The sequence below is a fragment of the Salvelinus sp. IW2-2015 genome, linkage group LG4q.1:29 (assembly GCF_002910315.2).
Source record: "Salvelinus sp. IW2-2015 linkage group LG4q.1:29, ASM291031v2, whole genome shotgun sequence".
Classification (NCBI taxonomy): Eukaryota; Metazoa; Chordata; class Actinopteri; order Salmoniformes; family Salmonidae; genus Salvelinus; species Salvelinus sp. IW2-2015.
The window spans coordinates 45195130-45212356 of NC_036842.1; the positions used below are offsets into that span (position 1 = coordinate 45195130).

At 43.6% G+C, this 17227-nt stretch overlaps 1 long non-coding RNA gene across 2 annotated transcripts; it reads left to right on the forward strand.

Moving 5' to 3' along the window:
* Nucleotides 1-7694: 7694 nt before the first annotated feature.
* On the forward strand, nucleotides 7695-11830 carry LOC139027546 (uncharacterized). Of its 2 annotated transcripts, XR_011479656.1 has the most exons (4): nucleotides 7695-7848; nucleotides 10271-10339; nucleotides 10489-10610; nucleotides 10715-11830. It is a non-coding gene; the product is annotated as an uncharacterized lncRNA (long non-coding RNA). The 2 variants fall into 2 exon arrangements; XR_011479655.1 differs by lacking the exon at nucleotides 10271-10339.
* Nucleotides 11831-17227: the final 5397 nt, after the last annotated feature.

Genomic DNA, 17227 nt, shown 5'->3' on the forward strand with positions numbered 1-17227 from the left:
TTTCTATGTAACAGCAAATGCTGTTCGAGCTGTTTTGGCTGTTCTCACTGAGTCATTCACACTGAGGGTAGGTCGGAGTCTGGGAGTCCCCCATCCGAGGTGCAATTGTCTGCAAATAACATGCAATTGACTGATAAGACAAGTGCCATCTATTATGATACAAACAAACTGATTTCTGACAGAAAATGAGTTGGCTTTAGCTAAAGAAGGTTATTTACAAATTGGCAATTTGAACAATTGAGTGCCACTCATTCAAACTCATCATGCAACAAGCAAAACACTGTAATAAGAAACTGTAAACTGCACGGTGAGTCAGATGGTACTCTGTAAAATGTGTTGTATATGGCTGATTTAGTTACAAAGCATTTTACACCCCAAAAGAATGAGCGAATGTGATGTAAAATCAATCGTTGATTGTCTGACAACTTGTCTAGGGTGTATTCATTTGCCGAAGTGCTTTACTTTAGATGCTGTTCTGTGAAAACTGTCATCACCAATTTTGAGTTTGCCTTGAAAATCGGATTTAGGCCAAAAGGACATCAGGAGGAAGCATGGTAAACAAACAGTATTGATGTTTACTCGTGGAGCCTTTAGAAAGGGTGTTCAATAACTGCTCAATTCTATTCTTTAATTCGAATGTGTACAGTTTGCCCTGTCCCCATTGACTGTCTCAGTAAAACTGAGGCGAGAAACGGTCAATAATAAGACATGCTGCTGTCTTTATACTAGTGAGCAGACAGACCGTCTGAGCAGTTCAACTAAAGAGTAGAACGAAAAGTGTCACTTCAACTTCAGCTGAATGTTTTCTTCATGACCGTTTAGAAAATACATTAAAACATGTATTTCTGGTGATGTACTTCTAACTATCAATCATGCCCCTCCTGAGACAAACTCAAAATACTACCCTCACCACGACCATCACGCACCGTAATGACCATTGTAGTCCTTCTATTCCTCAGTGCTATCTATGCTATAATAACCTGGGGCGAGCACTGTAACAGTGAGGAAAGGCTTGCCGACACAGCCAGCTCTCCACAGARCCCCAGAACACAGAGGCAACGGTAATTTCAACAGACCCCCAGAACACAGAGGTAATTTCAATTTGAGCCAGACCACGCAACATCACATCACAACGTGGGGAGCCAGGGACGGAACGTGACCGGGGGCCTCAAACAGGATCAGGTGCTCCAAACCCCTGTCAAGGTGAAGGTCAGGTGGTCTTTGTCCTTGTTGGACTGAAGTGAACAGTTGACCGGATTTGGTTCTGTAACCCAAGCTTAACAGCAATATAGAATGTTAACTGCATTTCTCTGAGAAACTGTCTTAACTGTAAATTAAATGCAAATAAATGACTCACTGAATCACCTGCAATGTCCAAAAACGTGCAAGATTTAGTTGTCCAATGAGGTGTGACAAGTAAATAAATGTTTGTGTAAACTTTTACCATCAGAGACAGTTGATACTGTATACTAAATACTAGGTTCTTCTGAACATTTACATTGTACTTACCATCAAAGGTGTATACTGGACCACTTGCTACTGAAGTGTCAGAAGAACATGTTGTTGATATTAAAAATATAAAAGAAGAATCAGTATGCATCATTATGTACACACAATTTTCACGAGGTGAGTGTTAGTGCATTGAATCTAAGTGTTTGTAATGAAAGGCGATTGAATACAAATACATGTATCATAAAAGTACTACACCTGAAAATTGTAACATTAATAATTAGCCCTAAGTTGTGCTAAATGACGTATCCCTTACAACTGATCTGTAAACCTTCAGAATACAAAACCCTCATCTGAACCTGTCTCCAGACACCACTCCATTACCAAATCTACAACTGGATGCTGACCGGTGGAGGCACTTGTCACCCTGGCTCTGAAGGACAGCTGCACCTTTACTCTCTCCCTCCCTTTCAACCTGTGATTGACTTGAAGAGTTGAGCCGAGGAGATAGTATCTGATATAACTGATATAACAAACAGTTATCTAAACAGAACATTTTCATAACACCCCTCTACAACAGCTCCCAGCCTGATTGTGAAGTGGATTGTTATAATTATCATCTTTATCATAAAGAAATGTACAGCAACATTGAATCAAGAAATGAACAACCATAACTGCTCAATTAAAATTGTGCCTATTCCTCATCTAAACTAATAAATGATGAAACTACTCCAGAGTTCTGCTGTTGATGTGCAACATGGCCATACCATAACTTGACGAGTGCACCTTCCATGAATAGAGAATATCATACTTCCCCAGCATCACCGTGATTAGTTTCCCATTCAGAGCATTACCTTGAGCAGGCTTCACCGTGCCTTCTATTTGTGCAAAGGGAAGTTGTTCTCCACAGTTGAGTCATTGTGTCAGGGGTCCACTTTGAGCAACAACTGAATCATTCAGTTCCTAATTGATGAGAAAATMACATAATAAATACATAAAAACAGAGAAGACACTTTGGTTGGGGGTGTGACAGACATTTTCATCTGTAGATTATTGTTCTTTTTGTTATCATCTGTTGTAAATATTGCTTAGCACTCAACATATTTACTTTGGATTAGTAAGTGCTCTAAAGTTAATTAAAAAGTGCATAAACTGAGAAATAAGACTTACGTGCTCCATACTCAAAATCCTTTGCAGCGGGTGAATGTACAGAGTAGCATGATGTATCATGACACAGGGGTCTTTCAGATATCTCACACTGTAGCCCGGATTGGGGCATGGGATGACGGCTCGGTGTAGTTCCAGAAATGTTCAGCAGCCCGCGTCTCTCGACTGTCACGTTCTGACCATAGTTCTTTTGTATTTTCTTTGTTTTAGTGTGGTCAGGGTGTGAGTTGGGTGGGTATTACTATGTTCTGTTCTATGTGGGGTTTCTCGTTTGGCCTGATATGGTTCTCAATCAGAGGCAGGTGTTAGTCATTGTCTCTGATTGGGAACCATACTTAGGTAGCCTGTGTTCATTGTGTTTTTGTGGGTGGTTGTTTTCAGTCTTTGTGTGTCTGCACCAGATAGAACTGTTTCGGTTTTCACATTTTGTTGTTTTGTAATTTGTAGTGTTCAGTTTTTGGATTGTTATTAAATTAAGATGAACACTAACACGCTGCGCTTTGGTCCTCTCCTTCTTCCACCGACGACAACCGTTACAGAACCACCCACCACAAAAGGACCAAGCAGCATGGTAACAGGCAGCAGCAGCAGCGACCTAATCTCAGGACTCCTGGACATGGGAGAAAATATTAGACGGCAAGGGAACATGGGCACAGCCGGGTGAATATCGCCGCCCAGGCAGAGCTGGAGGCAGCAAAAGCCGAGAGGCGGCATTATGAGGAGCTAGCTCGGCAGCGGGCTGGAAGCCCCGAGAGGCACCCCAAAAATGGGGGGGGGGGGCACACGGGGAGTGTGGGAGTTCAGATAGGAGACCTGCGCCAACTTCCGTGCTTACCGTAAGGAGCCGAGGATGGATCAGAGCAGTCGGCGAAGTTGAGGTGTGAGTCTGAAGAATGTTGAGGCGTTATTGGACAGATTGGAGGAGAGTGAATGGAGGGGAGATTATGAGACATTCGAGGAGTTGTTGATGAATTGGAGGAGAGTGAAGAGAGGAGCTGGTTGGTTTGGCGTAGTATGCAGGCATTCGCCCTGAGGAGCGTGTTAGCTGTCTGATGCCACATGTGTAGTTCAAGTACTCATCCTGAAACATGTTAAGTTCCGGAACATTGATGCCGGCTATCACACACAGGTCTCCAGAGTACCTTCAAACCCGGGGTGTGCTGTTCCTGCTCCCGCACTCGCCCAGAGGTGCGTGTTCAGTCCGGTCCACCAGTTCCGGCACCACGCACCAGGCCTACTGTGCGCCTCCAGAGTCCAGTTATGCCTGTTCCTGCTCCCGCACTCGCCAGAGATGCGTGTTCCCAGCCCGGTACCACCAGTTCCGGCACCACGCACCAGGCTACTGTCGCCTCAGCAGGCCAGAGTCGCCCGTCTGTCGTCCAGCGCGCCTGAGCCGCCCGTCTGTCCAGCCGCCTGAGCCGCCCGTCTGTCCAGCGCCGCCTGAGCCGCCCGTCTGTCCAGCGCCGCCTGAGCCGCCCGTCTGTCCAGCGCCGCCTGAGCCGCCCGTCGTAGCGCCGCTGACGCCCGTCTGTCCAGCGCCGCTGAGCCGCCCGTCTGTCCAGCGCCGTCTGCGCCGGCCGCTGTCCAGCGCCGTCAGAGCCGCCCTGTCTGTCCTGAGCCGCTAGAGCCGCCGCCAGTCAGGAGCCGCCAGCGCCGCCCGCCAGTCAGGAGCCGCCAGAGCCGTCCGCCAGTCAGGAGCCGCAGAGCCGTCCGCCAGTCAGGAGGCGCAGAGCGGCAACAAAATACACACAAATGATCAATGGAAATCAAAATTTATCAACCCATGGAGGTTTGGATATGGAGTCACACTCAAAATTAAAGTGGAAAACCACACTAAGGCTGAATCCAACTTTGATGTAATGTCCTTAGTTGTCCACGTATTCTAAGTCAGAGCCATCCAGAGTAGTGATGCTGGACGGGCGGGCAGGTGCAGGCAGTGATCAATTGAATAGCATGCATTTAGTTTTACTTGCATTTAAGAGCAGTTGGAGGCCACGGAAGGAGAGTTGTATGGCATTGAAGCTCGTCTGGAGGTTAGTTAACACAGTGTCCAAAGAGGGGCCCGAAGTGTACAGAATGGTGTCGTCTGCGTAGAGGTGGATCAGAGAATCACCAGCAGCAAGAGCGACATCATTGATGTATACAGAGAAGCGAGTTGGCCCGAGAAATTAACCCTGTGGCACCCCCATAGAAACTGCCAGAGGTCCGCACAACAGGCCCTCCGATTTGACAGACTGAACTCTATCAGAGAAGTAATTGGTAAACCAGGCGAGGTAATCATTTGAGAAACCAAGGCTGTCGAGTCTGCCATTAAGAATGTGGTGATTGACAGAGTCGAAATCCTTGGCCAGGTTGATGAATACGGCTGCACAGTAATGTCTCTTATCGATGGCGGTTATGATGTCGTTTAGGACCTTGAGCGTGGCTGAGGTGCACCCATGACCAGCTCGGAAACCAGATTGCATAGCGGAGAAGGGACAGTGGGATTCTAAATGGTCGGTAATCTGTTTGTTAACTTGGCTTTCGAAGAGCTTAGAAAGACAGGGTAGGATAGATATAGGTCTGTAGCAGTTTGGGTCTAGAGTGTCACCCCCTTTGAAGAGGGGGATGACCGCGGCAGCTTTCCAATCTTTGGGAATCTCAGACGATACGAAAGAGAGGTTGAACAGGCTAGTAATAGGGGTTGCAACAATTTCGGCAGATCATTTTAGAAAGAGAGGGTCCAGATTGTCTAGCCCGGCTGATTTTTAGGGGTCCAGATTTTGTAGCTCTTTCAGAACATCAGCTATCTGGATTTGGGTGAAGGAGAAATGGTGGAGGCTTGGGCGAGTTGCTGTGGAGGGTGCCGGGCAGGTGACCGGGGTAGGGGTAGCCAGGTGGAAAGCATGGCCAACCGTTGAGAAATGCTTATTGAAATTCTCAATTATAGTGGATTTATCGGTGGTAACAGTGTTTCCTAGCCTCAGAGCAGTGGGGAGGAGGTGCTCTTATTCTCCATGGACTTTAGTGTCCCAGAACTTTGAGTTTGTACTACAGGATGCAAATTTCTGTTTGAAAAAGCTAGCCTTAGCTTTCCTAACTGCCTGTGTATATTTGTTCCTAACTTCCCTGAAAAGTTGCATATCACGGGGGCTATTCGATGCTAATGCAGAATGCCACAGGATGTTTTTGTGCTCGTCAAGGGCAGACAGGTCTGGAGTGAACCAAGAACTATATTCCTATTTTTTWTTTWATTTAATGGGGCATGCTTATTTAAGATGGTGAGGAAGGCACTTTTAAAGAATAACCAGGCATCCTCTACTGACGGGATGAGGTCAATGTCATTCCAGGATAKCCCGGCCAGGTCGATTAGAAAGGCCTGCTCACAGAAGTGTTTTAGGGAGCGTTTGACAGTGATGAGGGGTGGTCGTTTGGTCGCAGACCCATTACGGATGCAGGCAATGAGGCAGRGATCGCTGAGATCTTGATTGAAAACAGCAGAGGTGTATTTGGAGGGCGAGTTAGTTAGGATGACATCTGTGAGGGTGCCCGTGTTTACGGATTTGGAGTTGTCCCTGGTAGGTTCATTGATAATTTGTGTGAGATTGAGGGCATCAAGCTTAGATTGTAGGATGGCCGGGGTAACTGGCGAGAGCTTTCCGAGCTAAAGGTTAGCTGATGACCGCTGGCAGTGGTTTCCTGACTGATATCTGGTAGGTAGTTAGCTGGCTAGCTTCAGTTGAGGGATTCCAGATCTGAAGTAAATAGWAATACTTTAGAAAAAAAAACAGATCCACGTCACATTGGGTGAGGCGGGTTGCAGGAGAGTATTTAGAAGTTTAGGTTTCGGAAAATATTTAAAAAAGATATGCGAAGAATAATATATAAAAATATATATACAAGGGACACGACAGGACAAAGACTTCTGACTGCTACGCCATCTTGGATTTGAAAGATTACCTGTGAGATAATGACAAACAAAAAATATATATAACTTGCAAACCTTATTTTAGCATTATATACACTTTTTATTAGGTACACCTATCTAGTACTGGGTAGGACCCCCTTTTGCCTCCACAACAGCTTGAATTATTCACGGTGTTGTACGATGCCCTTCTGCATACCACTGTTTTAAACAGCTGTTATTTGAGGATTTGTGGCCTTTCTGTTAGCTTGACTGAGTCTGGACATTCTCCTCTGACCTCTCTCATTAACAAGGTGTTTTTGTCCACAGAACTGCCACTCACTTATCGCACCATTCTCTGTAAACTCTAGAGACTGTAGTGCGTAAAAATCCCAGGGGGGCAGCCGTTTCTGATATGCTGGAACCACCATGTGTGGCATCAACAATCATACCACGGTCAACGATGCTTAGATTACGCATCTTGCCCATTCTAATGTTTGGTCGAACAACAACTAAAGCTCTCTACTCTATATACACTCTATAGATTGAGTTGCAGGCAGCCACATTATTCGCTGTTCAAAGGAGCAGGCTATTTGCGTTAACACGCAGGTGTACCTAATAAAGTGGCCGGTGAGTGTACATCTCTAACTGACAGGACCTTCAAAGTAGTACGGCACCAGTACGGCACCCGTACTCTGAGAAGCTTGATAACTACGTTCCCAGATTATCTTTAATCACATGAGTAGGATTTAATAGCCATCAGGCTTCTCAGAGTGTGGGTGCCATTCTAGGGTCAGTATTATACACTATGCAAATTGAATTCAAATATGCAATCATGTTAATTCATATATTATTAACCAGAGGTGTGGACTCGAGTCACATGACTTGGACTCGAGTCAGACTTGAGTCACAAATATGATGACTTGCAACTCGACATTGACTTTAACACCAATGACTCGTGACTTGACTTGGACTTGAGCCTTATGACTCGACCTGACTTGATACCCTCCCCAAACCCAAATATTAAGAATTATGCTATTAAAAAAAAGTGTGCAGCGCATCAACTCTTCATTTAACGGATTACAGTTTGAATCGGACAGCAGCCAATCAAATTGTGCCAGCTGAGAAAAAGTTGTGCGTGGCAGTGCAGAGGAACGTTGGCGGGTGAATTCAGATGGAGCCCTTGGAAAGATGACACCCCCCCAAAAATTATTTTATTTTCGGATATAAAGAAGATGCTGTATCAACAAAAAACGTATTGCAACTTGCAAAACATGCGGAAAGAAAATTACAGACGGAGGCGCAACAATTTCCAACCTTGTTCGAGATTTGAAGCTGCACAAAGAACAGTAAGTCGTGGCTAATATAGCCGACAGCTATATATTTTATTTCTTTACTAGTGTAGGCTAACGTAACGTTAAATCAATGAGCCTCCACAAAGTCAGTCAGTGCGGGAACGTGATCATTGCACCCAAGATTGAGCTACACCTGGCTAGGCAGTTGGTAGCCTAAATCCTGCCTGATGTTACTGCTGTTCCTAAAACCATTGACATACGTTAGCCTACTGTAACCACACAGAGAGGGAGTGTGTGTGTGTGTGTAAGGTTGGGCGATTGTGTGCAAGCCTACATAGCCCGATTGCACCCCATAGCGATCCTCGATAGTCGATCACTATTGGGGGGTGTGTGTCTTTCTCATGGCTACCCATGTATTTACATGGAAGTATAACGTTTATTTGGAAAGTAATAAATATATTGATATTTTTAAAAGCATTCATGATTTGCGTAAATGTAATATACTAACTTACTCTTGTTAAAAATATGAAATGGTATTACATTTGGTGAAGAGCACATTATGACTTGATTATGACTCGAAACTCAAAGTTTAGGACTTGAGACTTGACTTGAGACTTAACTCGGACTTGCCTGTCTTGACTTGGGACTTGAGTGCTAAGACTTGAGACTTACTTGTGACTTGTAAAACAATGACTTGGTCCCATCTCTGTTATTAACACTTAGTTCTAAGTATAAGCAAGCGCAAGCTAACGAGCTGCCACGAGATAGGACTATTCTTTCAGCACTTTCAAAATGGACACCGACAGAAATTCAGATATATGTTAGTTCAGATAAATTCAGCAAGTTGTTGAGGCCTTAAATTTACTCTTCGTTAAGTCACCACACAGAGAGAGAGAGTGTCACGACTTCTACCGAAGTCGATGCCTCTCCTTGTTCGGGCGGTGTTCGGTGGTCGACGGTCTTCTAGCCATCGCCAATCCATTTTTCATTTTCCATTTGTTTTGTCTTGTTTTCCCACACACCTGGTTTTCATTTCCCTCATTACGTGTTGTGTGTTTAACCCTCTGTTCCCCCCATGTCTTTGTGTGGTATTGTTTGTTGTAAGTGCTTGTGCACATTTGTTTGACTGGTGCGCGTCGGGTTATTGTGCCCATATTTTGTATTTCTTATACCGTTGGTTTTACTATTAAACTGCTCCGGCTATTACCAAGTTCTGCTCTCCTGCGTCTGACTTCCCTGCCGCCAGTTACACACCCCTTACAGAGAGAGAGAGAAAGAGAGAGACTCAGTCAGCCTACCATTTGAAGTATTTTATTAGGCTTACTGTATGTGGTCTAAAAAGGAAGGAAAATACAATCATGAGGATCCACTTTTATATACAATATCCCGACGCAAAGACAAAACATCAACTGGAATTACATGGGTCTACTACTGAACTTTTTGTTGAAAACAAATATTTGAATGGGAAGAGACTGTCACTGGCAAACATGGTTACAGACCCAACATATAGTATCTACTCCTCATCAAGAAAACACATGAGCTAATTATAAAACAATGAAATCATTCCAACATTGCCTAAAATGATGAATAAGATACTAATGAGAGACCTATATAAGCAATAGGCCTATAACAATTGAGATGTACAAACTATGGRATAAGGGAACAATGAGCTGATAAGAGGCAATCCGTAATTTCAATGAAGACATTCATGAGTGAGCTAAGATGGACATTGTTCAGCACTTTTGAAATGTACAGCGACAGAATTCAGAACATGGGCCGTTCTGACAGTATTCTCCCTGTTCCACCAAGCCAGAACAGTAGGCTATGTTCTGAGGGGGAAAGGGACCAAGTTAGTAGCCCATGTGCCTCACCCTAATAACAGCTTACTGACTACAAAACATACACTTAGTATTACTTTCTTAGCTTAAACTCAGACTTGGACCAAACACCCTCTCCACCGAATAGCAGGCAGCGGTAGCAAAATAGTGATTTCTTTGCAACGCTTGCAGTTAGCCACTGATTCCTTCCAAACCACTCATTGTTTAATTTAAGATTTACGACCGATGAGCACCGATACATTTCATCTATAATTTCTCTTCATATGACAAAGATTGAAAAGGATTTGCCAGTAGATTGTTGACGTGATTCATGACGATGACTGCTTGTCTAGCTTGCTAGCTCAGACCGTAGGCGTTGGTAATCCTCTAGTTGCGCCATGATTGGCTCAGTGTTCTGTCACTCATGGGGACACTATGTCACTGCAGAATCTACAGGGAGAGCTAGGCAGTTCAAGCCACCTTGGGTGCTGCCATAGATTTACATTAGAAGTGCCCATCCAAGAAGGCTCAAGGTCATTGGCCACAGATAAAATGACGTCAAATCACGTTATATCTACCGTAGCTTTTATTGGACTGATCATGTAAACATCATACTTTCAAAAGGTCTGTATGTTCCACTGGCTGCCCCTCCACCACAGAAAGCAGCGAGCGAAACACRTGCATTTTGGAGCTGCCTTACTCAAGAAAGCAAGAAAGAGACCATGTTTGTATGCGGCTTTATTCACTCAATAAATGTGTTTTTACAATGTTTGCAAACTGATAAGTGACACGAATTAATGCCAAAATAACATGCAAAACACAGAAGTTACAGATTACTCTGAATATTTTTATAATCTTCAAGAATTTCTTTCTCCAGACCCATCTTCAGCCCTGCTATGGCCCATTTGATGACCACTTTGCCTTTTTCTCAGACCCTCTCTGGTTTAGCCTCTACGAAGACCACTGCCTCCGCTGTCTCTCAGCTCTGCTAGAACCTAGGTACATTATACACTGTCATTTCGTAACTAATATCAATGCATCCCTCAAAACAGAGAAATCAAACTCATTTTGTATTGGTTCTCTATCGTCTTAAAAATGTTCAGGAGCGCTGATTGGTGTGGACTACCTGCTCAGGCATACTCAGAAGGCCATACTGGACTGAGAAGCTGCTGACCTTGAGGATGAAGACATTGCAGGATGAGGACTATACAATGGACCTCAGTTTGTCATGTTATGGATGACTTCACCTCCATACCACCACCACCGACTTCTCTGCTGCCAGGCCCAGGCTGCTCCTACTACAGTTCAACCTACTTCCTCCGTTGCTCAGTCTGCGTCACCCAAGTCCTATCTGTTGCCAGCCAAATACACGCATGCAAAATATTTGATTGTTTAGATTAAGTGGCAACGCATGACTAGTTTCCATGTAGCCTCTGCTGTAGTATACCACTTTTTTTCTATAAAGGAGTCAATAAGTTTGACTTTTAGAACCTTAGATTAAGTTATTTCCTCTGTTCTTCTTCTACACTTACTGCAGTTTCGAAACTGCAATATTTAAAATGAAAATGTCTGACAGCCAAGGCAGTGTGATAAGAGAGAATCTGAGTCTCCCAGAGCACTTGCAAATTGTTTGTTAAATGCACAGGAAAATGTGGGATGTCATCCATGTTTTAACATGCTTTAATGAGGTGATGAGGACACCATGCCATCTAGTGGTAGAGTTGCGCTATTTCAGCCTCGGTCTGACGCCTTTAAAAGGTCATTTACCACCTTCACAAGTGCAGTCTCAGTGCTATGATGGGGTCTAAAACCAGACTGAAGCATTTCATATACATTGTTTGTCTTCAGGAAGGCAGTGAGTTGCTGCGCAACAGCTTTTTCTACATTTTTTGAGAGGAATGGAAGATTCGATATAGGCCGATAGTTTTTTATATTTTCTGGGTCAAGGTTTGGCTTTTTCAAGAGAGGCTTTATTACTGCCACTTTTAGTGAGTTTGGTACACATCCGGTGGATAGAGAGCCATTTATTATGTTCAACATAGGAGGGCCAAGCACAGGAAGCAGCTCTTTCAGTAGTTTAGTTGGAATAGGGTCCAGCATGCAGCTTGAAGGTTTAGAGGCCATGATTATTTTCATCATTGTGTCAAGAGATATAGTACTAAAACACTTGAGTGTCTCTCTTGATCCTAGGTCCTGGCAGAGTTGTGCAGACTCAGGACAGCTGAGCTTTGGAGGAATACACAGATTTAAAGAGGAGTCCGTAATTTGCTTTCTAATGATCATGATCTTTTCCTCAAAGTTCATGAATTTATTACTGCTGAAGTGAAAGCCATCCTCTCTTGGGGAATGCTGCTTTGTAGTCAGCTTTGCGACAGTATCAAAAAGAAATTTCGGATTGTTCTTATTTTCCTCAATTAAATTGGAAAAAATAGGATGATCGAGCAGCAGTGAGGGCTCTTCGATACTGCACGGTACTGTCTTTCCAAGCTAGTCGGAAGACTTCCAGTTTGGTGTGGCGCCATTTCCGTTCCAATTTTCTGGAAGCTTGCTTCAGAGCTCAGGTATTTTCTGTATACCAGGGAGCTAGTTTCTTATGTTTACGACAAATGTTTTTCGTTTTTAGTGGTGCAACTGGATCTAGGGTATTGCGCAAGGTTAAATTGAGTTCCTCAGTTAGGTGGTTAACTGATTTTTGTCCTCTGACGTCCTTGGGTAGGCAGAGGGAGTCTGGAAGGGCATCAAGGAATCTTTGGGTTGTCTCAGATTTTATAGCATGACTTTTGATGCTCCTTGGTTGGGGTCTGAGCAMATTATTTGTTGCGATTGCAAACGTAATAAAATGGTGGTCCGATAGTCCAGGATTATGAGGAAAAACATTAAGATCTACAACATTTATTCCATGGGACAAAACTAGGTCCAGAGTATGACTGTGGCAGTGAGTAGGTCCAGAGACATGTTGGACAAAACCCACTGAGTCGATGATGGCTCCGAAAGCCTTTTGGAGTGGGTCTGTGGACTTCTCCATATGAATATTAAAATCACCAAAAAATTAGAATATGATCTGCTATGACTACAAGGTCCGATAGGAATTCAGGGAACTCAGAGAGGAACGCTGTATATGGCCCAGGAGGCCTGTAAACAGTAGCTATAAAAAGTGATTGAGTAGGCTGCATAGATTTCATGACTAGAAGCTCAAAAGACGAAAACTTAAAAAAAAAATATATATATATTTAAATTTGCTATCGTAAATGTTAGCAACACCTCCGCCTTTGCGGGATGCACGGGGGATATGGTCACTAGTGTAACCAGGAGGTGAGGCCTCATTTAACACAGTAAATTCATCAGGCTTAAGCCATGTTTCAGTCAGGCCAATCYCATCAAGATTATGATCAGTGATTAGTTCATTGACTATAACTGCCTTTGAAGTGAGGGATCTAACATTAAGTAGCCCTATTCTGAGATGTGAGGTATCACAATCTCTTTCAATAATGGCAGGAATGGAGGAGGTCTTTATTCTAGTGAGATTGCTAAGGCGAACACCGCCATGTTTAGTTTTGCCCAACCTAGGTCGAGGCACTGACACGGTCTCAATGGGGATAGCTGAGCTGACTACACTGACTGTGCTAGTAGCAGACTCCACTAAGCTGGCAGGCTGGCTAACAGCCTGCTGCCTGGCCTGCACCCTATTTCATTGTGGAGCTAGAGAAGTTAGAGCCCTGTCTATGTTGGTAGATAAGATGAGAGCACCCCTCCAGCTAGGATGGAGTCTGTCACTCCTCAACAGGCCAGGCTTGGTCCTGTTTGTGGGTGAGTCCCAGAGGGCCAATTATCTACAAATTCTATATTTTGGGAGGGGCAGAAAACAGTTTTCAACCAGCGATTGAGTTGTGAGACTCTGCTGTAGAGCTCACGCCATCTACTACTTTGGGCTCCTGTTGTGTTCAAGTCTGCCTGTGGGCTGGAAAACTGTTAAAGAGGTGAAATGATTTGTGTGATGTGAAAATGTGGGAACTGTCTGATGAGACACCATGTGCTGCAACTGAGAAACCATGTGCTGCACCTCTCCACACAGCTATGTGTATCCAAAATACGCTACATGTTCAAAAGTATGTGGACACCTGCTCATCGAACATCTCATCCCAAAATCATGGACATTAATATGGAGTTGGTCCCCCTTTGCTGCTATAACAGCCTCCACTCGATGTTGGAACATTGCTGCGTGGTATTGTTCCATTCAGCAACAAGAGCATTAGTGCGGTTGGGCACCGATGTTGGGCAATTATGCCTGGCTCGCAGTCTGCGTTCCAATTCATCCCAAAGGTGTTTGACTGGTTTGAGGTCAGGGCTCTGTGCAGGCCAGTCAAGTTCTTCCACACCGATCTCAACAAACCATTGTATGGACCTTGCTTTGTGCACTGGGGCATTGTCATGCTGAAATAGGAAAGGGCCTTCCCCAAACTGTTGTCACAAAGTTGGAATCACAGAATCGTCTAGAATGTCATTCTATGCTGTAGCATTAAGATTTCCCTTCACTGGAACTAAGGGGCCTAGCCAGAACCATGAAATACAGCCCTAGACCATTATTCCTCCTCCACCAAACTTTACAGTGGGCACTATGCATTCGGGCAGGTAGCATTCTCCTGGTATCTGCCAAACCCAGATTTGTCCGTCGGACTTTATTTCACCTTTATTTAACCAGGTAGACCAGTTGAGAACATGTTCTCATTTACAACTGCGACCTGGCCAAGATAAAGCATAGTAGTTCGACACTTCACCATCTGGACTACCAGCGTGATTCATCACTCCAGAGCTTTACATCACTCCAGCAGACACTTGGCATTGCGCATGGTGATCTTACGCTTGTGTGTGGCTGCTCGGCCGTGGAAACCCATTTCATGAAGCCCCCGACGAACAGTTATTGTGCTGACGTTGCTCCCAGAGGACAGACGATTTTAGGCGCTACACACTTCAGCACTAGGTGGTCCCATTCTGTGAACTTGTGTGGCCTACCACTTTGCGGCTAAGCCGTTGTTGCTCCTAGACGTTTCCACTTCACAATAACAACACTTACAGTTGACCGGGAAAACTCTAGCAGGGCAGCGATTCGATGAATTGACTTGTTGGAAAGATGGCATCCTGTGACAGTGCCAAGTTGAAAGTCACTGAGCTCTTCAGTAAGGCCATTCTACTGCCAATGTTTGTCTATGGAGATTGCATGGCTGTGTGCTCGATTTTATACACCTGTCAGTCACGGGTGTGGCTGCAATAGCCAAATCCACACATTTGAAGGGGTGTCCACATACTTTTGTTTATATATAGTATGTCAGGCTTGCTAGTGTACTACTGCTACCTAAGTAAATAGCTAACAGTTTTCTAGAATGCTCAAGAACAGAGGCTGTTTTGTTTAATAGCATCTGTTCTTAAGCATTCTAGAAAAGTTCTAGCCCAAACAGCTACAAGGATGCACTTTCATGCTAGGTTTAAGACCTCTTAATAAAGCTTAGACCCCATCTGATGTATAGAACAATCTTTAATTTATCTACAAGCATCATGAAAACTCAAACACAAATGTATTTGACTTGATGAAAATGGACCTTACTTGCTTAGCACTTTTTCCATGTGGTTTCTTCCTTTAGTTTCCATGAAATTATGGCCTCTTCCTAAGTATTTGGTCAAATTATTAATGGTCTCCTAGAAATAAGGGGACTCTACTTAGCCTTTTTGCTCAACATACATTTGACATGACAGTCTAGTCATTTAGCAGATACTCTTATCCAGAATGACATACATTAGAATTTGAGGTTACATGCCTTAATCAAGGGCACACATTTTTCACCTAAGTCGGCTCGGAGATTCGAACCAGCAACCTTTTGGGTACTGGCCCAACGCTCTTAACCGCTAGGCTACATGCCACCGCTACTTACCCCTCTCCCCTACAGATGGGTCACATGAATAGTTGTGTCTTTTAATAATTTTAAGCATTTTTTAACAAAGGCTTAACACCTAAACAGTTTGTTGCTTTCAAGACATCTGGGAACTCTGGGGAAAAAATTTGTTCAAATGATGACATCAGTCATCTTAGGGTTGGAAAGTCAGAGCTCTAGAAAGAGGCCAGAGTTCCCGACTTGGAATTCCGAGTTGGATGACCATTCAAAAAAAGAAATCCCAGTCGGAAACAAATTTCCCCCCCCGATTTCTCAGTTGTCTTGAACACACTGAAGTCAGAAGTCTGAGATTTCCGAGCTCCCAGTTGTTTAAAACGCGGAACAAGGTCCCTGGCTTGTCATATTAACCATTATACAGTACTGTGCAAAAGTATTAGGTAGGTGTGAAAAAATGCTGTAAAGTAAGAATGCTTTCAAAACTAGACATGTTAATAGTTTACATTTATCAATTAACAAAATGCAAAGTGAGTGAACAGAAGAAAAATCTAAATCAAATCAATATTTGGTGTGACCACCCTTTGCCTTCAAAACAGCATAAATTCTTCTAGGTACACTTGCACAAAGTCAGGGATTTTGTAGGCATATAGTCAGGTGTATGATTAAACAACTATACCAAACAGGTGCTAATGATCATCAATTCAATATGTAGGTTGAAACAATCATTAACTGAAACAGAAACACCGTGGCAAGACTGAGCACAGCAACAAGACACAAGGTAGTTAGTTATACTGCATCAGCAAGGTCTCTCCCAGGCAGACATTTCAAGACAGACAGGGGTTTCCAGATGTGCTGTCCAAGCTCTTTTGAATAAGCACAAAGAAATGGGCAACGTTGAGGACCGTAGACGCAGTGGTCGGCCAAGGAAACTTACTGCAGCAGATGAAAGACATCATGCTTACATACCTTCTAGTGTACCTAGAAGAATTGATGCTGTTTTGAAGGCAGAGGTTGGTCAGACCAAATATTGATTTGATTTAGATTTTCTGTTCTCACTTTGCATTTTGTTAATTGATAAATATAATCTATTAACATGTCTATTTTTGAAAGCATTCTTACTTCACAAAATGTTTTCACACCTGCCTAAACCTTTTGCACAGTACTGTATATTTTTGCAGTTATAAAAAGAAAAGAAAAAAGACCATCGGTTTGCTTGAATTCAATTTAGCTCTGTATTTGAGCCCAACGTGCCGTTTCTCTACAGAAATCAAGTCGAGACATACAGTGCATTCGGAAAGTATTCAGACCCCTTCACATTTTCTATATTTTGTTACATTACAGCCTTATTCTAAAACGGATTAAATATATATACACACACACACACACACACACACACAATACCCCATAACGACAAAGCAAAAACTAGTTATTAGAAATGTCAGCAAATGTATAAATATATATATACTTAAATATCACATTTGCTAAAGTATTAATACCCTTTACTCAGTACTTGTTTGAAACACCTATGGCAGCGATTACAGCCTCGAGTATTCTTGGGTACGACACTACAAGCTTGGCACACCTGTATTTGGGGAGTTTCTCCCATTCTTCTCTGCAGATCTTCTCAAGCTCTGTCAGGGTGGATGGGGAGCGTCAATGCACAGCTAATTTTAAGGTCTCTCCAGAGATGTTCGATCGGTTTCAAGTCCGGGCTCTGGCTGGGCCACTCAAGGA